General features: G+C 41.9%; 1 protein-coding gene across 39 annotated transcripts in view; it reads left to right on the top strand.

Moving 5' to 3' along the window:
• The first annotated feature begins 7,924 nt into the window (after positions 1-7,924).
• MYBPC1 (myosin binding protein C1) overlaps positions 7,925-24,668 on the top strand; it is a 108,407-nt gene continuing 91,663 nt past the window's right edge. For 32 of the 39 annotated variants that reach the window (XM_083401377.1, XM_083401382.1, XM_083401378.1 and 29 more), the window contains exons 1-3: positions 7,925-9,175; positions 10,331-10,407; positions 22,272-22,385. The gene's annotated coding sequence lies outside the window, so the exon portion shown is untranslated. Of the gene's footprint in view, positions 9,176-9,684; positions 9,756-9,869; positions 10,122-10,330; positions 10,408-22,271; positions 22,386-24,668 lie in introns of those variants that run through there. The other 7 variants (XM_083401351.1, XM_083401366.1, XM_083401352.1 and 4 more) reach the window with 4 other exon arrangements.

Raw genomic sequence — 24,668 nt, 5'->3', positions numbered from 1 at the left:
TATTGTGAGGATTTGATATTTGACTTCAAGTCCTTAATTGCACTTCTATAATATACTACTAATCATTATCATTAAGAGAATGTATTTCAGTTCATTTTGTGACCTATTAAATCCTGGGATTGTCGCTTAGAATGATTAGGCTTTATCCCAGCTTAGGTCTGGCTCATATGATGATACAAAACTTATGAGTAGGGATGCTGAGGGCTGCCACATACCTGCTGTCTGTCCATTGTGCCCTCCAGATCTTGTTGGGACCCCAAAACATCTCACTGCTTCGGGATTGGAGTGCACTGGGCAAAGTTACTAAATACATTCTAGAATATTCCCTCTACCAGTGGTGGGAGGGTTGGTGGCAGGGAGACCAGCAGTAGATGGAGATAGAACCAATGACAGGCAGAGCCAACCCTTGATTGGATGTAAGGAAGAGATATATAGGTCACCGTAATCAGTTCAATACATTATCACTGTATGATGCATGAATGTAGCTGATTTCCATTATTCCTGTTGGGATGTTGGAAATGTGAATATTAGCTGAACTTACACAGTAAGAGAATGCCTATAGGGCTGATTTACCTCAGTGGCTTGCAAATGATCCACAGAGGCACACAGAGTCCCATGGGTACTAGCACCTTGTAGGTATGAATGCTACTGCCATATCTGGAATGTGTTGTTTGAACAAGTATTTAGTTCTGGAGGAATAAAAACAAATAATCTCCACTAGCTCCATGCATTCATTATTGCACAGTGGTTTATTTTCAGAGATTTTGCTCTATACATTGAAGTTTGCTCAGTTTCTGAGGTGTTTTCTTCAAACCCTGAACAGTAATTCACCTCATGGCTGTCCTGAAGACTGGTGAGAAAAGCAACACCTAATTAATCAGTGGCAGATGCTGTTATTACGGGAAGTCGGCAAACACCCAACAGTTAAGGTAAACTGTAGTGTAACATTAAGCTTAGCTGACAAATTTCCAAGTCTTCTGATGGTAGGAGCTGAGGAGTGAAGCTACATCAGAGGTAATGTGAAACACTTCTATATGCCTATGACAGAAGGTAATGCTGCTTGATTCGGAACTGGAATGAGATGCATTCTAGAATATTCCCTCTCTCCCTCCAACTCACAAAACTTCCAGTCCAACCAGAAACAAATCACGACTGCTTTGGCTCTAGTGGCAATGGCATCGAAAAAGCTGTTGTTCTCCACCATCATTGTCTGCCGAATGTCACTGCGGAGCTTTTCTGAGTGGTCTGTGGTCTTTTAAAATACGACACAGTAGGAAATAGCATTTGTATCTGTCACAATTTGGACTCCATATTTAATTCCAATCAGTGGAGGTGTCAGTGGCATTGTCTGGTTTTTGTTTGCTGGATGATTTTCAGTTCTTAGGACCTGAGGATGTGGAAAAAGTGTTTGTAGAAGCCCAACCATCCACATGTATGCTTGGATGCAACCCACCCCCACCCCACCCCCGCTCATTGCATCTAGCAAGGAAAGGATAGCTTGGCTGGTCCAGGAGGTGGGGAATACGTCATTAAAAGATGCTATGGTTCTATGCTCCTTAAAGGAGGTGGTAGTGTGATCACTCCAGAAAAAACATCATTGGATCCAGAAGATCTTAACAAATATAGGCTGGGAAGGGTACACAATACTTCTGCTACTGCATTGAAAGAGGCTGGGCATTATGGGTATATTAAGCCACCGATACTGGATCCTGGTTCTAATTAAGTGTTGACATTTATCTTGAAAGCCTTTCACAGTTTGAGCTCTTGAAGCATTGCCCCTTCTCCCATGTGCCTACCTATCTATGTCTTGAAGCCATTCTCCAAGTGCCCCTTTGAGCAGCAGGTGACCAGATGTGAAGAGGCCTTTTCAGCAACGGCCTGATGGCTGTGAAATGCAGTCCCTTCACCGGGGACCTACACTGATGGATTTCTGGCACAAGGAAAATATCTTTTCTATTTACCCAGGCCTTTAAATGTATGCAGTAGTTTACCACAAATTTCCCTTTGTGAAGTTGCTTAGTGTTTTTAACTTACTTAATCTGTGGTGACCCTCTGTTCTGTTTTTTTTTAAGTGGTCTTTCTGATGCTATAGTAGTGTTTTTGCTTGCTGTGTTTTATTGTATCTTTATTGTAATTGTGTTTATTTTAACTCATTCTTATCTTTGTAAGGCTATCCAGAAAACCTCCATTATAGGCTGATCTATAAATAGTAGCATATGCATGAATGCAAAAAATAAATACACAAGTCATATTGGCCTTTCAGCTTCTCGTCCACAGAGAGAAATCCTGCCTGTTTAGTTTTCCCTGTAATTAGGGTCTGGGGTAAAATACAAGAAGAGGCCTGATGGCTCAGGCTAAAAGCCCAGTCTTTAGACCAGTCTCCCTTTCTCAGTGGCCAGTGATGTGCCTCTCAGAAGGCCATAAGTACAACAGCACTCTCCCCACTTGCAATGCCCAGAAACACACCACCTTTGACCTTGTAGGGTGAACATAGCCATCACTGCTAGCAGCCACTGATAGCCTTATCCTCCATAAATTTGTCTAATCCTTTATAAAAGTTCTCTCTAGCTACGAGCCAAATAACTGTGGCCTGCCTAGGACAATGCTGTGTGACAGAAACATACTTATTAGCCACGTGTTGTGGCTGTATTTGGGACAATGCTGTAGCAGCAGGAGGACATGCCATTATTTGCATCACCACTGTTAATTCTGCATTACAGGAGTTAAAAGTTAAAATATAAAGCCACCGCTTTTGTTGCCACAAGCTATTGCTCTCCGCTGCTGGATCATGCTTGGTGTTAGCAGCACTCCTGGCTCTCCTCCTCACCCTCATCTGAGGGTTACATACTTCCCTAATGGAGGCAGCTTGTCCCGTCCCAAGTATCTGGTGCCAACATAGCTACAATTCCGGATGAGCTCCGTCTCTCTGGGACACCTGCTGCCGGAGCTCAAAGTGATGACGTCAACAGCTGATTGGTGGGAGCTCAAGCTCTAAAACCCATGTAGCTCTGCTTGGGGAAGAACTATGATTTGGTATTAGAAGGAGGGAATCTCTCCAACTTTGGAATGAGATCGCTCAGATTTTGTAATTTCAAGTTCACAATGGATGTGACATGTATAATTAGAGAAGGGTGATCATTAAGACGATGTTTGTATGTTCAGCATATATTGAGGTGGAACTAGAAAACAAAAAATCCAATTGATTTGCCAATTAAAACTTTTAGCCTCCTGGGGTCATAATGCAAATGAGGGCATAGATGCAACACATTAGAAAATGGGGTCTTGTGTGAACCTTATGAATAAGGTTGGAGAATGCATTGATTTATAGATCTATTAGAAATAAATTGATATCTCCATGGTAGAAAATATGGCCAATTATCTGTTAGACAGAGGAATAACTTTTCCCCTGATAATAAAGGATATGACCAGGGATGTACTCATAATGCCTCTGTAGCAAACACTGTCACATCAGCGGAGCTTGTTTACCAACGTGGCACCCTCCAGATGTTTTTAGACTACAACTACAACTCCCTGCTTGTACTGGCTGGGGTTGATGGGAATTGTAGTCTAAAATATCTCCAGGGCACCAGGTTAGGGAAAGCTTGTTTAGAGCCACTTCATATAGTCAGGTTAAAAAAACAAAAAAATGCTGTGAATACAACATCTTCTAAATATAGAGCTAAAAATTTAAACCTCCAGTCTAGTAAAGTGTATTTGGGACTATGCATGTATAGACTTTTTTAAAAAGCTGAAATATCAATTATCAGCTGTTTGAGAGTGAAGGGGAGGGAGAGGGACTGAAACCCAAATAGCTGATCACCCAGATTTTAGCCAGTGTGGTGTAGTGGTTAGAGTCTCAGACTAGGACTTGGGAAACAAGAGTTCAAATTTCCACACGGTTATGAAGCTGGGCCAACCACTCCCTCTCAGCCTGGGAAGAGGGGAAACCATGTATACCACCTTGAGCTCCTTGGAGAAAAAGGTGGGATATAAATTCAATCGTTCAATCAATCAATAGATAGATAGGCCAGGGATATGCCTGTGGCTGTCTACTTATATCAGTGCATGGTCACCAGATGGATCAAGTGCATGGGCATATGTACGGTATGCTGTAGCTGCACTCATAAAAAGGAAATTGCTTAAAAGAAAACTAAGGGTGCAGTTGTCTCTCCACCTACCTGGGAGTGAAACCCATATTGAACTCAATGGGACTTCCTTCTGAATAGCCCTGTATAGGATTGCTCTGCTAAATAACTTTCCACAATTCATCAAACCTGAGTGAAATTTCTTTAGGGCAGTACATCATGAATGAGTATTTTTAAATCGGCTGTAAATCAAGCTATAAGAACCAAGCTCTTTGAGCAGTGGAACGTGAGACCAGCAATAGTTTCTGAAGGCAAAGCTGCCCCCCATTTGTCCAGCCACTTGTGGACCCACATGAGTGATGATAACTTAGGAAAGTTCCTCACATTTCAAAACTCACACAGTGACTATCATGTTCTTCCTCTCGCTATCCTAGCCCCCACCCTTTCTCTCATACTGTGTACATGTGTTTGGAACCTTCAGCAAATGCTGACAGTGAAGGCTTGTTTTTTGTTTAAAAAAAAAATCACAATGCAAAACATAGGCCATATCCACACCATACATTTAAAGCATTATTATACCACTTTAACAGTTGTAGCTTCTCCCAAAGAATCCTGGGAACTATGCTAAGGATACTGAGAGTTGTGAGAAGACCCCAATTCCCCTCACAGAACTACAATTCCCAGAGTTCCCTGGGAAGAGGGATTGATTTTTTTGACCACTTTTGAGAATTATTATTTCTGTGAGGGGAATAGGGGGTCTCTGAGTGGCAGGAGCCTCTCAAAGCTTTCTCTTTCCCTGCTGTACTACCTTGGATACATTTATCAGGATAGGGTACTGAAAGTTAGGAGACCTCAATTTCCAGAACTACAATTCCCAGAATCCCTGAGAAGATGGATTGATTGTTAAACGACTCAGGGGCCTCCTAACAATTCTCAGCATGCTGTAGTTCCCACAGGGGTGGACTTTGGTGATCTTTCTTATTATGGTGCTCTGTGCAAGGCCTGGATGGGCTGAGTCAGTTCAGAGTCAGGGAGTTATTCATCGAGAAGGCTGCTTAGTGAATCAATACACCTGCATGCAGATCCAGCATTTCCAGACAATCAATTTATTTAAGTGCCCTTAACAGTCTTGCTCTCTGTAAGCTCTTTTCATCTTACTCTATCATTGATATTAGAATCCTTTAAATATATTCACTAGGCTAGGTCAGTTGCAGGGTTGGCTCCTTTTGGGGCTTCTTTTTGAACTACCCCCCCCCCCCAGTAGTCTCTTCAATAGCAATTTCATCTGCAGCAATTTGACCAGGTTTAGCTCCATGTTGTGGAAAACATTACCTGCTAATTTCTCCATTCTCTGTTAAAAGAAGAGCGCAACTTGGAAGAGTGCTGATAGCTGTGCGTCCTGCTTTTTGTCTTCCCAGAGGCATTTGGTTGGCTACATTAGGCATAGGATGCTGGATTAGATGGGCCTTTGGTCTGATCCATCAGAGCTCTACTCATGTTCCAAGGGACAGGAATAGGCCAGGCTGGTCTCCCTGTTGCCCCCCCCCCCCAGTCAGTGTAATTACATAAAAGAGAAACAATTTGTGCAATTGCTTGCCTAGTCAAATAATCAAAGAGTCCTGCACTGTATGTTCCAGCTCTCCGTGTTCAATTTATGTTTGCGTCCCCCCCCCCCCCAGTTGTTTATTTGGGGGTGTTAAAGAGACTATGGACTGGATCCATGGATATATATTGCCTCTGAACTGAAAATCCCATATATCCATATTGTGTATTTAAAAAGAAGAGCTGTGTTAAGATTTTTACTGAGGACACCAGAGCCTATATTCTTCAAATATACCGTAATCTGTTCTTTCTGTTATTCCTTAGACAGGTATTTGACACAATGTCACCTTCACCACCCTGCGCTAGCAATTACTTTAGCTGTTCCTTCTCCATAGCCAAGAGTATGTTTGTGCGTGTCAAGTGCAATGCTTTCATGATCCAAACTGCCCACATGCTGGAGAAGGAACACAACCACCCACAAGATGTCAGATTACATATTGGCTGGGTCTCCTTAAAACATTGTGCACACAAAAGCCCTTTGAAGCTTTTTTGTTGTTAATCTGCCAGCTATATTCCCATCAAGGGATAGACCTCTGGCTCTAAGGCTGATCTACCTGAGCATCACTTTGTAATCTAGCCTAATACTCTTTGTCTTTGTTCTGGTCAGTTCTGAGCAGAAAGATATGATTGGAACATCTCATATGGTACGGCTTATTTGGCATAACAGGAGGGGAGATCTCAGTTTCATAGAATCAAAGAATCTTAGAGTTAGAAGGGACCCTGAGGGTCAACTATTCAAATCCCCTGCAATGCAGGAATCTCAACCAAAGCATCCTTGGCAAATGGCCATTGAATCTCTGCTTAAAAACCTCCAATGAAGCAGAGGTCCACCTTCTTCTAAGGAAGTCCATTCCACTGTCAAACAGCTCTTACCATCAGAAAGAAAGGTCTTCCTTACGTTTCGTCAGAATCTCCTTTCTTGTAACTTAAATCCATTGGTTCGAGTCCTAACCTCTGGAGCTGGAGAAAACAAGCTAGCTCCATCACATGCCATCTTTAAACTGCTTTGAGATAGACTTTTTGTTCAATGATAAGAAAGACTTTTTTATGTTGCCACATAAATATTTCCAGAAAGCTTCTGAAACATTGTACTCCAGAACACTATTCAGGATCAGCCCTACCATTAGGTAAAGTGGAGAAGCTGCCTCAGGCAGAACATACTGCCCCTGCCCTCCTGAGTAAGGAGTGGCAGGAAAGTGTTCAAGGAAAAAGCTGTATGTGCCACATGGCCTGACTTCTTTCTCCTAAGCTAGCCTGATGACCTCAGATGTGATGGAGGATGCTGCCCCCATCATCAGTGTTTGAAGTGAGATTTAATTGCCAGTCTGTTTGGCTTCTATACATGGAAAGGGTTGGTGGTGCTCCATCTTTTCCCTCACTCCAGGCAACAAAATGTGTTAGGCTGACCCCATGCCTATTCCAAACCTCTTTCTATTGTTCTCTTCTAATATCCAGCTCAAAAAATAATCTATATGCCAGGGAGAATTCACCAATTTTCCATTCCATCTTACCATTTCTAACGGTTCCTACAAATCAGGCAAGTTAATGAAGAGAATGGTATACAGTGGTACCTCAGGTTAAGTACTTTATTCATTCCGGAGATCTGTTCTTAACCTGAAACTGTTCTTAACCTGAAGCATTACTTTAGCTAATGGGGCCTCCCACTGCCACCGCACTGCTGGAGCACGATTTCTGTTCTCATCCTGAAGCAAAGTTCTTAACCTGAAGCACTATTTCTGGGTTAGCGGAGTCTGTAACCTGAAGCATATGTAACCTGAAGTGTATGTAACCTGAGGTACCACTGTATTTCTTTTCATAATGACAGGTGGTTGTTTTTCCCCCAGTTTAAAGGCTTCAGATTACTGTCTGTTGAAGACTTCATTTTGATTCCTCTCACTTTCCTCGTTACAAAATTCCACCTTCAACTACCAAAGAAAAATACTGACTTTGTTCAGTAGCTAGGTCCAAAACCATGACATGGTGATCATATTGGCTAGTGGACAGCAGAAAACGTCACTAAAGGTTTTTCCCCCCATGAAAAAATGGGGGAGGGGGGCACATGGTAGAATTTTTCCATTCAATTCTTAAGAGCATATCTCTTGCAGCTAAACTAGATTTTATGAAAGACACGGAGCTGAAGAATCATGCCCCCTTCTCTTCCTTGTAGCAACTAGCACTAGGGAAATACACCATCTGCCATGATGTCACTGTGCTCCTGATTGCCCCACCCTCAGAAGCTAACAGCACATGATATGTGAGGTGCAGGCAGGATGATGCCCAGTGCGATGACACCATGTCATTCACTGCATTTTCCTAGAAGTTAGAAGGGGCAGGGGGAACAATACCATGGCTGCATACCCCCATATATTTAAAGCTCATTTACAGTACATCACCTCAAAAAACAATACTGAGAATTGTAGCTTGTTAAGGGTGCTGTGAAATGTAGCTTTGCAAGGAGCAAACTGCAGCTCTCGGGTTTCTTTGGGGTAAATGTGCTTTAAATGTATGAAGTGTATGCAGCCATGGAATTGTGACAGCTCCATATCTGTTGTAATATCCCCATGTTGTAAAGTCAGTGATTAGGCAAAACCTTGCTATTTGTCTCTCCCCCACCCCCACTCCATCCATGCCCTGGTTTACATAGCTTTTTTTCCATGAAACATATAGTTGTTCTGCCTTGTACTTCTTACAGTGAACAAGATCGTTCTGCTTAAGGTTTGCTGACAGATTGGCAGGAGCCTATAAATCTGAGCCAATGTTTGAAGCCTACGGACCAGCGTCTAAGGTTTCTGTGACCGAGCCAGGAGACCCTGGCAGCAGTTAAGTGTCAGGGCCCTTGAGAGACTTTTTTGGAGTTGGCAGCAGAGAAGCATACATCTTTGCTTTCTCTTGCCCTAAGACAATCTTGTCTGTCCAATAAACTGCTGGGCATAGGATGTATGCTTAGTGCATGATGTATAGGCCCAGGTCAGCTTAAGGCTGCATACACACTATAATATGTCACTATGAGGTGATTGGCAGGTGGTTGCCCACTTACTTGTCAGATTTAGCCTGCCAGGGGTGGGGGAGATAAAAGTTGTCTCCCTTTAGCCAGAAAATATTTCATATCCCTGCTGCACTAGACCTTTTAAGTATATGTTTCCTCCCTCAAACAATTCTGGGCACTTTTGTTTACCCCTCAGAGTTTTACATTCCCAGACACCCTTAATAAACTACACTGCCCAGAACTCTTTGCTGAGGGAAAATAAGCTTCAAATGGACTTTAAAGTTGTATAGTGTGTTCACAGACTTTTCATTTGTCAGCAAATATTCCTTCAATAATACACGAAGCATGAAAGACTGTTAGCTGTTCCTGCTCAGTTCCTGTTTGCAATGGTTCAGTCTCTGACATTGAACACACCCTTAAACATGCTCACATTTCCTTGGGTGCCAGGATTGGACCCTACCTTCTGTTCTGAACAGGAGAGAGGAACACAGAGTGTCTCTCTGTGAGTGAGCACAGTAGTAGCTGAGTAATTCAACTTTTTCTCCTTGATGGGGGCATGTCTGCACCATTTGTGCTTCTCTCTCTCTTTTTGCTGTTTGGATGTGGCAGCCATTTTGTGTTTTGCCACACCAACCATGACAGCCATTTCATACCCTCCAATATTTCTCTGATGAAAATAGGGACATCCTAAGGAAAAGTGGGACGTTCTGGGATCAAATCAGAAACAGGGACGGCTTCTCTAAGTTAGGGACATCTCTGGAAAATAGGGACACTTGAAGGGCCTGCCATTTTGTGCTACTGTATGTCACATTACCCACTGCAGTCCTTTTGTGACTGGGGCCAGTGGCAGTTTATCAAAATACTAAATGTGCCCCCTAAATGTGTTAAAAGAGTTGATGTTTTATTATACTCTCAAAATGCTTTCCTTATTTTTGAGCTTAGAATCCTCATATTGTCCATAATCATTGAGAAAATTGAGAAAGTCACTTTTTTTGTCCTTTATCAGAAGACTGCCGCTCTCTTTCATGAAAAAGGCTTGAATAGTTAACTGAGTAATTGCTTGGTGGCCAGAAATTCAGTGGGTATGTAGCATGAGGAGAACAGTTGGAATTAATTGACCAGGACATTTTCTTAGTAGTTCCACCCACTTTGGTGTCAGACTTATTTATTTCAAAGCTGAGGTAAACCTTTGGGGAGGAGAACGGCAGTAACTGCCATTTTGTCCTCTTCAGAAAACCCAGTTCTGAGGTGTTTTTGAGTTTGGGAAATTCAGAATGGCTGCCACTCTTTACAGAATATGTGGCTCATGCCAGGAGCAACTAATTTTCTTCCAAAGATGTAAAGCTAAATACCATTGAAGAAAAAAGCATTGACCGAAGCAGACATGTTAAAAATACTGTGTCATGGACCACTGTTCCCTGCAACCCGGTTTTTTTAAACCTAAACTAGTAGGAATGCATTTGTTTGGATTTTTTTAAAAAAATAAGAGAGTCTTGTAAAAAAAAACAACGTTAAAAAACCATCAAAAAACTAAGATGCATTGTTTGAAAGTAGAAGTAAAGGTTTGAGAGCTCTCCCAGACCAGTTGGGGGGGGGGGCAGAGGAGAAGCAAATGAGAGCTTAAAACTGCAGTCTTATGCATGTCAATTTCTTACAGATGCAAAACGGGTATTATGTGGCACCTGTAACACTGCCAGTTACTGCAATCAAAACAGTTGAGAAAGCAGATATGGGGTAAGGCAAACTGATCCCAAGTTGAACTCAGGTGTTATATGCTGACAAGGTCTCACCTCCAACAAAATTTTGTGGAAGTTAACTCCACTGTCTGAATATGCACTGTGTGCCTCACTTGCTTTTGTCAACTCTGAATCGCCCACAAATCTGACTAACTGGAGTGAGAAAATTTTCTCTTCCTCCACTCTCACCATAGCATGCATAATACTGTATACCAGTTACACAGTCCTCTTCATGCAGAATTTGTTTCATCTTAAGGACCTGATCCTGGTTTTTGTGTGTGTGTTTTTACACAGTTCTACTATGTACAGTATCTCACACATTGTTGGTGCTGCTGCTAATTAAATGTTAAATAGTAGCAGTAACTAAATAGAAACTCCATTTGAGAGACCCAGTTCTGTGACACATGTGAAACAGGAAACCTCTGAGGCCTATCAGATAACAAGTTATGGGAATCCTATGCTAACTATGGCTTCCTCTACTCCTGCGGGATCTTCTGAAAGGTTTGCTATTACATGCAGGACCTTGACAATCCCAGCAGCAGTATTTTAAGCTATTTTAGGCATAGCCATTCGCACAATAGTTTTGTATGGAGGAATTGTGACTATTTCCCACTGGGATATGGTTTGATAGTGGATATTTGTTGGCATAAGTTTAAACAATAAAATCATACCCAGCCATCCAAATGCATTAATAATCCAAACACATACAATATATGAAAGACTAGATAGCCACCACTGAGTAAATCAGGCAACTTTAGATTTAGCTTCAAAAATCTGGGCTAAATACCCTGAAACAATCTTGGTAGTTTCGGGAGTATCATCCCGCAACAAATACTGGATTACAGACTCTTTGTAAATCAATATTTTAAGCTGTGAGGGAGTCACTAGGAAATCTCTGTGAAGGGTGTTGAGAAGAGTGTAATTCAAAAATATGTGATAATATATAATATATAATAATAATAATAATAATAATAATAATAATAATAATAATAATTTATTATTTAACCCCGCCCATCTGGCTGGGCTTCCCCAGCCACTCTGTCTCCACCCCCATCGTTCTACCCGGACACTGAGGTCCAGCACTGAGGGCTTTCTGGCTGTTCCCTCGCTGCGAGAAGCCAAGTTACAGGGAACCAGGCAGAGGGCCTTCTCGGTAGTGGTGCCCTCCCTGTGGAACGCCCTCCCACCAGATGTCAAAGAGAACAACAACTACCAGACTTTTAGAAGACATCTGAAGGCAGCCCTGTTTAGGGAAGCTTTTAATGTTTGATGTATTAAGTATTTTAATATTTTTTGGGAAGCCGTCCAGAGTGGCTGGGGAAGCCCAGCCAGATGGGCCGGGTATAAATAATAAATTATTATTATTATTATTATTATTATTATTATTATTATTATTATTATTAAAGTCATTAGGCATTATTCCATGGTGGGGCTGCGATGCTAAGTAAGCAGACAAACTTACAAAAGGCTGGGAGGGGTAGAGTTTTTGGATTTCATGGTCTAGCAGTCTCTGCTTGATGAGAGAGAATATATGTGAATCCCTGTTTGCCTGAATTTGAGGATAAAATCAGAAACCCATGTAAAATTATGGGTATTTGAAAGTCATAATCCGGTCCCTAGATTCTAAGAGATCCTGACCTAACTCTGCACACATAGCCAGATAGGAGACACATTTTGGGGCTCCTAGAATTTTTGGCTTTGAATTCGAAATGCAATCAATCCTGTAAATAAGTGTTCCCATTGAACTGCTTCCATTATTATTGCTTAATTTTACTATTCAGTGCTGTAAAAGAAAATCTACAGGATGGACTGCGAGCAGATGTAACCAATGCATTAATGGAAGTTATATTGAAATACATTGGAGTCAACAGAGAAGGGCTTCTGTGGTGACCATAAGATTTGAGTAGGTTCATATGGGGTGGCTATTCAATTCCAATCCCCATCATGACCAACAGACAAGAATGATGGGAGTTGTAGCCCAACAACATATGGAGGGTGAAGGTTCACCACCCCTTGCTTAGGTCATGTATTCTACACCTACTGCCCCTCACTACTCTTGGAATTGCCCTTTGCTCAGTTTAACCTTTCTGAAAGATTTTATAGGGAATCTTACATTTGTCAGAAATTAGCACTTTTATTTACTGAATCATTCTAAAGCACATAATTAAGGAGGCAGCAGGCAGGAATCTTCCAAGTTCCCTTAGTACATTGCATTTTGCAGGCATCCACTTAAAAGTACCTTTAGGGAAAATGGTGAGCCCACCTTTATTTAGGTACAGTCCAACGAGAGGTTGCTATTTTGGGGGATGCAGTCACTTGGGATTCTTAGACAGTGAGTTAGTTTCCCTCTGTATCTTGTGACCCTGAAGCTGGAGTGAGGAGTTTGCTGTCACAATTTCCTTAAAATCAGCAGGAAGGGGAACAGCTGGTTTCCTTTTAGTACTCTTTTTTTGTAACACAACATAGACGCCACCTTGCTGACGAAGCATGTCACAAAGTTTGTGCATGTATGTGTGTTTGCGTAGGAATATACTCTGCTGAAAACCTTAACTGGTAATGTGCAGCAGGTGAACACAATCTCCATCCCCTCTCTGTTGTGTACAGCAACATGCAAAATGCAACCTGGAACACAGCAGGGGGTGGAATGCCCTCGCTGCATTTTAAGCTGCAAATTAGTTCATAGCCTAAATGTTTTGCCTGTTGTTTAAGAGGAGTTCTGAGCCTTGCCAATTTTTATTCTATGCAATGGATGTTTTGTGTTGCCTTATAACAGTCGTTTAAATTTCTATAAGTGCCCCTGGGGCCAAAAAAACTGGGGACCCCTGCATTGAGACAGCACAATCAAGAATCAAAGGTTAACAGGCCACAAGTCTATAGAGCCACATCCTATGTGACTGACTGACTACACAACTCATTTATATGCTGTGTTAATGTATCCTGAGCATATTCAAAGCTGCTAATTAAGTCATTTATTTATTTAAAATCTTTTATACCCTGGCCTAAACTTCCATGGCACCCAATAGTTAACAGATCACCCCAATTAAAACAACTCGAATTAAAAATTAGAATCCTCTGAAATTCTGTAGGCTGGGTTTGAGGTGATTCTGGAGGCAAGCGTATTAAGTTAGGTGCAAAAAATGGGTGTGAACTACCTTGTTTTTAATTGAGTCTCAGAGAAAACCCAAACTTTTAGGGGGAAACCCCAACCACAATTCCTGTTGGTTGGTCCACACCCATTGCTAAGCTACAGCTGATTAATGCATTGCACCAACTACTTATACCAAATAAGTAGAAGCCCACTACAGTTCATATATCAAACACTGACAACAGCCTGTATTGCTGCAGAGTAACCAGAGATGATGTAGCTGTCATGGAATCATATATCTTTGGTCAAACATAGGGAGACATATTAATTTACAACTTAAAGCTTGGGGTCGGGACAGTCCATGCCCTCCATACATCTCAGCCAAGCACACTCTGCTCCTTTGGCACACTTTTTGTGGGTGCTGAGATTAGGATTCTGCCATGTTCTCACATCTGCTATGGCAATATTGACTATTAGTATATTTTAGCAGCTGGCATGTGATGCAAATCAGCTTCTCACATATCTGCCACACATTAGTTATGTGCTCTGAGTTGGCAGTACTTTGGGGAGCACATTCAGCACTCATCTGCTAACTTGCAGAATGGTGATTTAAAGGTTTTTGGTTCCTCTTACATAAATGAGACTGAGAAGTCAGACCACTGGTCCGTCTAGCTTAGTACAGGTACTGTCCACACTGACGAACAGTGACTGTCCAGAGTTTCAGCAGAATAATTTCCCAGTCCTACCTGGGGGTGCCATGGAATAAACCTGAGACCTTCTGCATTTGAAGCAGATGTTCTATCACTGAACTATAGCCCTTCAGAGGATTTTCCCTGTTAGTATGGTTTTCATTATTTGTACACAGGCATATACAATACAAAATGCACATCCTCTACACCCTAAATCTAATATCAATGGGCCTTCTTTAGAAATAGGCCTATATGCATGCAATTCTATGCTGAATCCATTACTCCATCTGCGCTATACATTGAAAGCAGAAGCATATCACTTTAAGCAGCTATTGTTTCCCCCACTTCCCCAGAATCCTGTCTAGGCCTAATGGGAGTTGGAGTCCAACAACATTTGAGTGCCACAGATTTCCCAGCCCTGCCCTGAAGGCAAGCTCATTACCTTTTCTTTTTAATAAAAGGACATTATTATTCTGATTTCTCATTCTGGTAACAAAGTCATTGGGGAGGAATTGGAAAAGCAAATATTTAATAGAATTTTCTGGCCACAAACCGTATTCTTTCACTCAATCTGTGATTTCTTTTGTTAGCATCCTAGGAGTATGGTGGGGGGCATGTGCTTTTGGCCAAGAATATCACTGCAGAGTTCAACATAAATAGAGAGATGTTTTTAAAAGCCTATCAGTTTTCCACAATGTCAGGCAAAGCACTTAGCTAAGTTATGTGTGCCAATATCATCTTTCCCATGGCTGGCTTGGCATTAAACATTAGGAATAAAGGATAATTTTAGCAAATGTCACATAATTTAGAGGAACATCCCTTGACCCACGAGCCCAGGATTATGCTATTCTATCACTCTCTAACTTGGCAGGATCTACAATGAGGTTTTCAGAAGAGGTGGACAGTAATTGACTACTGATGCCCAAAGGTTTAAGAAATCAGGACAGAGTAGGTTTTTTGATTTAGGCTGAAAGAACAAACATGATAGTCCTAGCTGGGGAGGGTGGGGATTTTGGTTTTCTTTAGTAAAAGATCCACTGATTTCATCAGGGCCACAATCCACTGAGAAGTTCTCTCATTCATTTCAACTGGATCTTGAGCAGCAGAACTTCATAGGAACCTGCTTTATACTGAGTCAGACCATTAGGTCATCCAGCACAATATTGTCTACACTGACTGGCAGTGACTCTCCGGGACTTCAGACAGGAGTCTCTACCAGCCCTATTTGGAAATGCCAGAAATTGAACCTGCGACCTTCTGAATGTAAGGTGGATGCTCTACCTACTGAGCTATGGTCCTTCCCAATGAATTAAGCTCTGGATCCACCAAGAACATGTGTGACTTTCCAGAAACCAGGGCATGCATCAAATAGATGTAAAATTTCTATACTTTCCTGTTGTTTCTCAGGGACTCATTCTGATTCTATTTCTAACAACACTGAGTTCATGATTAAAGGGACAGATTATGCTTCTTTAAAAAAAATGAGTTTTGTTATGTGGTTAAAATTGTTTTACTATATTTATTGCTATGCAATGTAACTATAAACACACACACAGTTATGTTGCATTGCAATAAATATATTAAAACAATTTCTTTCACAATACAAAAGACATGAAAAAGCATAATCTTTCTAATAGTAAGCACAGCACCACCATTCTGGCAGAAATGGAACCCAAATGACCCCCCCCCCCCCGAGAAGCAAGTGGGAAGTATCAGCATAGTTAGGGAAATCCCAAGATTTAGAGAAGTACAAGAAATCTAAAAACAGCAACACCAAAAGGGGCATCTCCCACCTCAAAATTGCCCCAAAAGTGCTTGGTGGTCACCAAGAGATGCTTGATGTTGATGCGAATTCGAAAAGAAAATATTCCTGCATGTGACACTGGCCCTTGAGATATTCCAAGAAAGTATTCCTTACCATCCTGCTGCCAGAGAACTCTATGCTTGGTGTTGATGTATGAGTGGATATTTTCTGTAGTGCCACCATAATTCTGGGATACCCTCTCACACCCTAATTCTCTCACAGAAATTCACTTGATATCCACACTAGTGGCATTCAGACACCAGGTAGAAATCTAACCATTTATTCTGGTTTTCGGCCTGTTATTTGATATTTTTGGTATGTGTTTTTTAAACTATGTTTCCTCTTTAAACTGAGACATCATGTTTTCGTAAAATTAATTTTATTATGGCCCATCCAGAGATCCAAGTATATAGGGTGGGCTACAAATAGCCTCTATCTATCTATCTATCATCTATCTATCTATCTATCATCTATCTATCTAATCTATTGACATACAGACTTTCCCAGGGCAGATATATCCATACCAAATTGCCAAGTCCTGCCCTGATGGCACCACTGGTAATATGTTCTTAATTAAATGACTTCCTGATCCATTGCAATGGCCACCACCAAGGGATGGTGATGGCCCAAGGAAGATGGAGACCAGTAGAGCCTGGGTTTTGGAATGGGCAGGAAGCTTAGGCAAGACAAGGTCAGGACCTTGGATAAGGACCAAGGTGCTGGTTCAGGACCATGGTTAGCAGTTCTGCAGCTGATAAGTAGTCAGGATGAAAGCCCTGCCTCCCAAATACTGTACTGCTCCTGGCCAGTTGCTCTTGGCTGGTGCCTTTTTTGTAACTGTTGGCTTCTTTTAGGCAGTGGGTTTTCAAGCTGCAGGGGCTTTTGCAGGAAAGGTTCCACAGGTATTTCCTGAGCTGCCTAAGGGTTTATGGTCTAGTCATGAGAGTCCAGTGGCAGAGATGTTTCTTCAGATTTCACGGAATGAAATACAGGCTCGTGTGATAGCAGAACAACATTGGTAAAACTTGAGTGAATCCCTCTCCACTTCTGGGAAACTTTTGTAAGATCACTGTTTCTTAGGATTCCTGGTCCTATGTCATAACAACTGGGAACAGGGAACTTCTTCACCCTCTTTTTTGAGTTCATGTGCCAGATGTTCAGGAATACAACTCCAGATCAGCTGGTTCAGATATACCAATTGGAAAGCGCTACCAAAAACTTTGTGCAGTTGCCTGCAGATGGCACCCAGTCTCCCCTGTTTATCCAGCTGATACTCTTAAAATAATACTGCTGCAGCAACTCCAAATGGATTGTTGAGCTTATCATAACAAACCAATGACCACACCATGCACAAATGCCACCCAGCCTCATTTGGGCTTATCGTGGGCTTGTATTGTTATGGTTCCAGACTGCTAATACCCTTAAGCCTCAGGCTCTAACTTGAGCAGGATGGGTTTATTTTGGGAAGAAGAATCTTTCCCATAGATGAGTGCCTATAATTCCAACAAAAGTCCTTTTAAAAAAGCAGATATACTGTACTGAATTGTTTAGTCTAAAATTAAAAGAGTGTCACTCCCATGACTTACAAAAGAAGACATTGTAAAATCACTTGTCAGCAGTGAGAAAGATTGCAGCATCACCCAGAGATAGGATGGCCAGGGTAAAAAAAAGAGAGAGAGAACAGGGCTCCTGTATCTTTAATAATTGTGTTGAAGAGAGAATGTCCTGCATGACAAGCTATGCCAGCTGAGATTCCCTCTTCTACACAACTCTTAAAGGTGCAGCAGCTCTGAACTCATTTCATCTGGTCACCCTACTGTCAACAAAATTCCGGCTGCGTGTGTCATTCTGCTATGCCCGTAGAATTGCTGCCCTAGATGTGTGGACCAATTAACTGTTCTCTCACCCCCATGAAGTAGAATGTCACTCCACTTCTTTTCAGGCAAACCTATAACTATTGAAGGCAGACCTACTTAAGTTTGGTATAACCATCCCACTTTCCTTTTCCTCCTGTTTTCATTATTCCCATGGTGACCATGAGAAGGGCCATAGCTCAGTGGAAGGGCACCTGTTTTCCCTGCTGAAGGTTCAGTCCTTGCCATCTCCAGGTAAGACTGGAAAAGACCTGTGTCAGCTCCAGCCTGCTAGGACAGTTAGGATTTGTAGTCAAAAATATTGGAAATGCACCAGGTCAATGAAAGCTGAGCTAAAATCAGTAACTAAAAAAATTGCATCCAAATAAAACTGATCAACAGAAGTGGGGGTTTTTTTAAAAAAAAAATATGGGTTCTTGTATAAACTGTCAAGGAATTTTGTCAGCTCTTCCCAACTTGAACAGCTCTGTCTTCCCTGCATGGTCAAAACATTGCCACATTTAAAGTTACAGGGGTGACCAGATATCTCTCATTCCTGCTCAATGCTCTGCCACTCCTTCTAGCTAAACCAGCTGTCGGCCCCTGTGGCGAGTGCTCCCATGTGCAAAGATCCACTGTGAGAAATGAAATCCTAGGACTGTTACAAGACACTCCTTCCTGACATGTGCTACTTGTATAGTAAGTTCACTGTTTGGGTGGCTGTCAGGCAGGAAGTATAACCATTGAATGGTGTTTATCTGCCAAACATATGCCATCCATTAAGTGAGATGATGTCAAGCTTATTTGTATGGAAAGAAAACAAAGATCAAGGTTGTAGTTTTTCCCATCCATAACATTTTGTATCCTTAGTATGTCTTATTTCCATGGTTGCAAATAGGGATGGAATTTTCCAAAGGGCTCACTTTGTGTGAATTCCCCCCCCCCCCCATGTCCATCTTGCTCCTTGATCTCAGTTAGAAATCTTTTTTTTTTTTTTACAGGTTTCACCGAAAATAGAAATAATTATTACTTGCACCATTATATTTATCATTATACACATTATAATATGTACAATGTTATATTTTACCAGGTCTGTGAATGTTTAAGAAAAAATTATTGCTGCTGTTGTTCTTATTGCTGTAATATTACATACATGTTACATGTGTATACACTCCAATATTCCTAAAGCAACCAGCACATAAATTGATACAACAATACATGTAACTGTATAAAAATACTCATATCTTAATACTTCCAAAATCATGCTGCAAAAATACAGTTCCACACAAGGCCTGACTTTTATAATATACATTTTCACATAATTTTATATATGATTAGGTGGACTTTGAAAATAATATGATATGACAAATATACAAGCACCTCAAGCATAAGCAGATACTCGATGCAGGAGGTCGTCCAGTGCAGGCAAAGGTTGATTGGGTTGCAAGCCCTAAATTCCATGTATAAATCCATTTAAAATGGATTCCTCCTTCATCCCTAGTTGTAAACATTGGCTTAGATCTGAAAGGGCTGTTACACAAGTGGAAAGCACTTCCATCCACACAGAGCAAGGACACTGAATTTTGCTAGTACCTCCTTTGCCTTCACAGAATATACTCTTGAGGACTGGGGGGGCACAGCAAGGAGTGTTGTCCCCAGCACCTGTGATTGTCATGGATTGGATGGGTGCAGAGTCCCCAAGGAAGCCCCCAAGGGAACAATTCTCACAGTCTTTCAGGATTGCAAGCCAGAAAATTAATGAAAAAGAACTCGGTTTATTTTATTTTTTTATTTTGTGGTTTTTAACTTTCTTCAAGGTGTTATTTTTTTTAAAGTGCATCCGGTGCAATCCTATGTATATTTGCTCTGTGGTAAGTCACACAACAGTGGGACTTACTCCCAAGTAAATGGGCATAAGATTTCAATGTTTGTACCCCCCACCCACCCTTTTTGTAAGAACATATTCAAAGGCTAAAGGCTAAAGTACTGTGGTTTCAAAAGAAAGCTACGCAGGCCAGCATACTAATTGAGGTGGATGAAATGCGGCTTAGGGTTTGCTATAAATTTAGCAACCAACCTAACAGGATTGGGCCATAAGTAACTTAGCTCACAGCTTAGTTAGCAGCCATTTTGTAATAAAAGCATGCTCAATAGCTGAAAAGAACTGTGCAGAGTTTCAAAAGAATATCCACAGAGGCCAGAAATATCAAAAGATTAATTGGGGCAGAGTCCATATCTGGTAGCTTAGGAGAGCCAATGTTCAGTCAATGAGGTGCCAGAGAAGGGATCTTATGATGGGATAGAAGACCCTAAAGGGGATAAAGAAGGATTGCTTATGAACCTGTTCTCTTTATATTACAAGGGTAAAATGCAAGGTCACATGCTAAATTAGGGAAGGAAGCGTATCAAGTTGGATACTTTTGATCCACAGAATGTCTAGCATGTTGCATGGATTTGCATGCACATAAAAACCAGAGACTTGGGGAATTAAAGCATGTTAATTACACTTACTAATTGTGGGTGAAGGCAGGCATTGTGTGTGATAATAATAATAATTTATTATTTATACCCCGCCCATCTGGCTGTGTTTCCCTAGCCACTCTGGGTAGCTTTCAACAGAACAAAACAGAATAAAACTTCAAACATTAAAAATTTCCCTAAACAAGGCTGCCTTCAGATGTCTTCTTAAAGTTGGATAGTTGTTTATTTCTTTGACATCTGATGGGAGGGTGTTCCACAGGGAGGGTGCCACTACTGAGAAGGCCCTCTGCCTGGTTCCCTGTAACCTCACGTCTTGCAGTGAGGGAACCGCCAGAAGGCCCTCGGCACTGGACCTCATTGTCCAGGCTGAACAATGGGGGTGAAGACGCTCCTTCAGGTATACTGGGCCGAGGCCGTTTAGGGCTTTAAAGGTCAATGTGACTGGAAATGGCTTGAGCACACATTTTATTGCCTCAAAAGACACATCTTAGAATGGATGCTTAAATTGCTTCCACCACACTTAAAATATTAGCCCACTTCACACATGCATTGAGCCACTGTGGTGTAGTGGTTAGTGTCAGACTAGGACCTGGGAGACCAGAATTCAGTTCCCTACTCAGCCATGAAGCTCACTGGGTGTGCTTTGGCCAGTCACTGCCTCTCAGCCTAATCTACCTGACAGGATTGTTTTTGGGATTAAATGAGGAGAGGGAGAACCATGTGAGCCACCTTGAGCTCCTGGAGAAAAAGGTGGGGTGTAAATGCAATTAGTAATAACAATAGCACATAGAAAGAGCCTACCTCTGGCTCTTTCCCAAGGCTACAGGGAGCCACTGGTTTTGCCTGACACCCACATGTTAGGTATGGATGTCTGCAAGGAAAAGCCGATACACAAAGACCTACACAATTGTCATTCCAGAGCAGAGGGAAGTCTCCTTGGGTGAAGGTCAATACACATAGGCTTTCCATTGCAGACATCTATTCCTAACACATGGATGTCATGGGGCCAGTTGAACCGCACAACCTTAGGGACAGAGATGCACCCTAACAACTCTGTTCTCTGTGTAATTCCACTTCACTGGATTCATGTGAAAGCAAATTTAATGCCTGCCTTTGTGCTCTGGAAAGTAGGCTAGCATTTTTATTGAAGCTGACTTATGGGCCCTGTCTGCGCTAAATGTTTAAAGTAATATTACAACCATTCAAATAGTCTTGATTTCACCCAAAGAATCCTGGGAACTGTAGTTTGTTAAGGGTGCTGAGAGCTCTAGGGAGACCCCTAGTTCCCTCACAAAGCTACAGCCCCCACACTTTGCTGGGAAGAGGGATTGACTGTTAAACCCCTCTATAAATTGTAGCTTTTCGAGAAGAGGAGTCTCTTAACAACTCACAGCAAACTACAGTTTTCAGGATTCTTTGGGGAAAGCCATGGCTGTTTAAATTGGCATATTACTGTTTTAAACGTATGGTGCAGAGTGCACACAGTGAATTCTCTAAGGATTCCAAACAAATTCAGACACAGCTGTGATTTGAACCAGGGACCTTCAGTTCATCATTCATGCTCCTAAACACCATGCTATCCCAGCTGATATTCAAGTGAGCTGAAATGGGAAAAACCCCAAAAGGATTGGTTCAGTCATTAGGCAGAGTAGGCAGCTGCCCCTCAGGCAGCTGAAATAAGGGTGCCAGCAAATTAAGCTTTTATTATTGTTTGTTTTTACTTCTAGGGATGGAGAGAGGTACTTGTGGCATTTTCTGCCTTAGGTGCCAAAATAACTTGGCTGGTTTGGGGCACTGTGGATCTTGACTTCAAAGGGTGGGGTGGGGACATCATTTTGCTGCTGTCTCAGGCATAAAAATGTATTGGGCTGAACCTGATCCAGGTTATAAGCATAATCTGCTTGCAGACATGCATATCAATCAAGGAGCTGCTGTGTTTTTCTGTTTCAGCCTGGCTTCTCTCTGCCCCCAGTCAAGCGCAACAGCAAAATGGATCGACATTCCTGCTGGTCAATGAACTGAATGATGATTGGCCATTTGTCCTGCCCCTTCCCCAGGCACCAGGTAGGCTATTGGCCTTTTGCGGGGGCAGGGGGAATTGAACACTGTATGCACATGTATTTGATTAAATGTGCATTCATGCCCCACCCATTTATGAAGAAGAATCAGTTTTCAATATGTTGAAAAATTGCTTAGGGGAGTAAGGAAGAAGTTCCCAAGCAATTTATGCCCACCAGTCTTCAAACAATCTGTGCTGTGCCCTCAATAGGGAAGAAAAACATCCTTTGGAACAAGAAGCACTGACTGTGTTTCCACCATGGGCCCACTACAAAAATTATGTACTTCACTCTAGAGCAGGGATGGGAAACCTGTAGCCCTCCAGATTTGCTGAAACCCAACTCCCATTAGTGCCAGCCAGCAGTGCCAAGCATCAGGGATGATATAGACCAACAGCACCTGGAGTGCCACAGGTTCCCCGCCTGAATCCATAGTATTTCTTCACACCATGCATATGTCACTTACAGAATTTATTGCTATCAGATGTAGTGATAGCCACTGGCTTGGAAGGCTTGAAAAAACAAACTGGGCAAATTCACAGGGAAGTCACTGGTCATTAACTTAGGGTGGTTAATACTGATGGTAGTATATGTCCAATTGCAAGATGCTGGGGATAAATATAAGAGATGTTTAGAATCATCACTGTTTGCTTTCACTGAATCCACCAAGGCAACTGTGTTCTATGTCAGCCTGTACCATAAACATGAGCCAACACAGTACAGAGCATTAGTGGGAATCAGGCCTATTTAGCCGTGACAGGTCTCTCTATTTGGCATGCAAGGCTGATTTGGCCAAGCACTGACAATCAGGATTGTTGGAGCTAGCAAAGCACTGTGCAAAAATGGACCACCTGATATCACTGGGATGGATGCCAGGTGATTGCCAGGTGGGCACTCCCATCCACCTGTTAAACTGGGCCCAGTGGGGAGATAAGGATCTGGCCCACTGGCCAAATCCAGTTCCCCAGCCCTGGTATACAAATACGGTCCTCTCAGTGGTGGCACCTATACTATGGAATTCCTTTCTGAGACATAGCCAGCAGGCACCATCTATTTGGTATTTTAAGGATGTTTTATAAACTCATCTGGTTTGTTGGATAGTCATCTGCTAAGGTTTTTGTTAGTGTCTGGGTTTTTGTTTTTTTCTGATTGGGCTTATTTAAAAATGACGGTTGTATTGGAATTTAAATTGTCGGTTGTTTATTGATGTAGTGGTATATTTACTACTATACGAGCCTCATTGAGAAGGCTGTAGTCTGGAAAGGCAGCTTAGAAGTACTTGAAATAATTAGATGCTTGAGTCTCTCCAACTATTAGTTCTGAAGAGCACCCTCCCATTAGCATCAATGGGAACTTGGGAGATTCTTTAACATGGATAGCAGTTGTTGCAAGGTGTGGGCTTTTGTTCAGACTGTGGCAGGGAAGGAAAGTATTAACCTCTTCCCCAGGTGTTGATGAAAATGCTGCCCACTGAGCAGATCATTAACTTTTTAAATGTAACCAAGCAGGTTTAGCCCACAATCTGTCAGGGGCTACTGGGAGTTGTAGTCCAAAAACATCTGGAGGGCACCAAGTTGGTGAGTATTGCCGTGAAGCAGGAAGGCTAGCAAAGCTCATGTTTTATTGCAAAGGTGACATAAACAAAGCTATGTGAGTGAGCTTAGCATTACTGAGGGACTGTTATTAGAAATTATCCGGATGCTATCTGCATTCCTACCCTTTTGCTTCCTGGGACAGCAGGGATAAGGAGTGCTGCACAAACAAGATATCCCTTTCCAGAGGACAAAAGAGAAGTTTCTCAGCAGTGACCTTTATACTCGGGCATGAGAATCCTCCCAGTGATACATACAGTGATACATTCTGAAGTGCAGGAGCTCATTGTGACACAGTCCACAGAGCCACTGCCCTGAGGAGGGTCCAAAAATGCAGAGAGCAGAGTTGATCCATCATACACACATGTACACACACACAGCAAATAGCAGTGTTATTTTTTTATTTTTTTTAAATGCTCAGTCCACTAGGATCAGTATGACTGCAACACTATGCATAGTTTCCTGGGAGTAAGCTTCATTGAATTTGGTAGTGCTTACTTTTGACTGCATGTGTTCAGCTTATAAAACACACTGAACTTTAACTAAAGATACTGAGCCAGCTGAATGCAAATTTTAGCTCTGAATTAGAAATCCAATCAATCCAGTAAAGAAGTGTTCCCATTTAAGCTACTAGCAGAAATAAAAGTATCTCTCTTATCTGCTTGATTATTTCCCTTATTTGCTTTACGATGTTAAGG

This window comes from Podarcis tiliguerta, assembly GCF_965153285.1.
Source record: "Podarcis tiliguerta genome assembly, chromosome: 10".
NCBI lineage: Eukaryota > Metazoa > Chordata > Lepidosauria > Squamata > Lacertidae > Podarcis > Podarcis tiliguerta.
The sequence above is the reverse complement of the archived record's forward strand: the minus strand, read 5'-3'. Positions and strand labels throughout refer to the sequence as shown.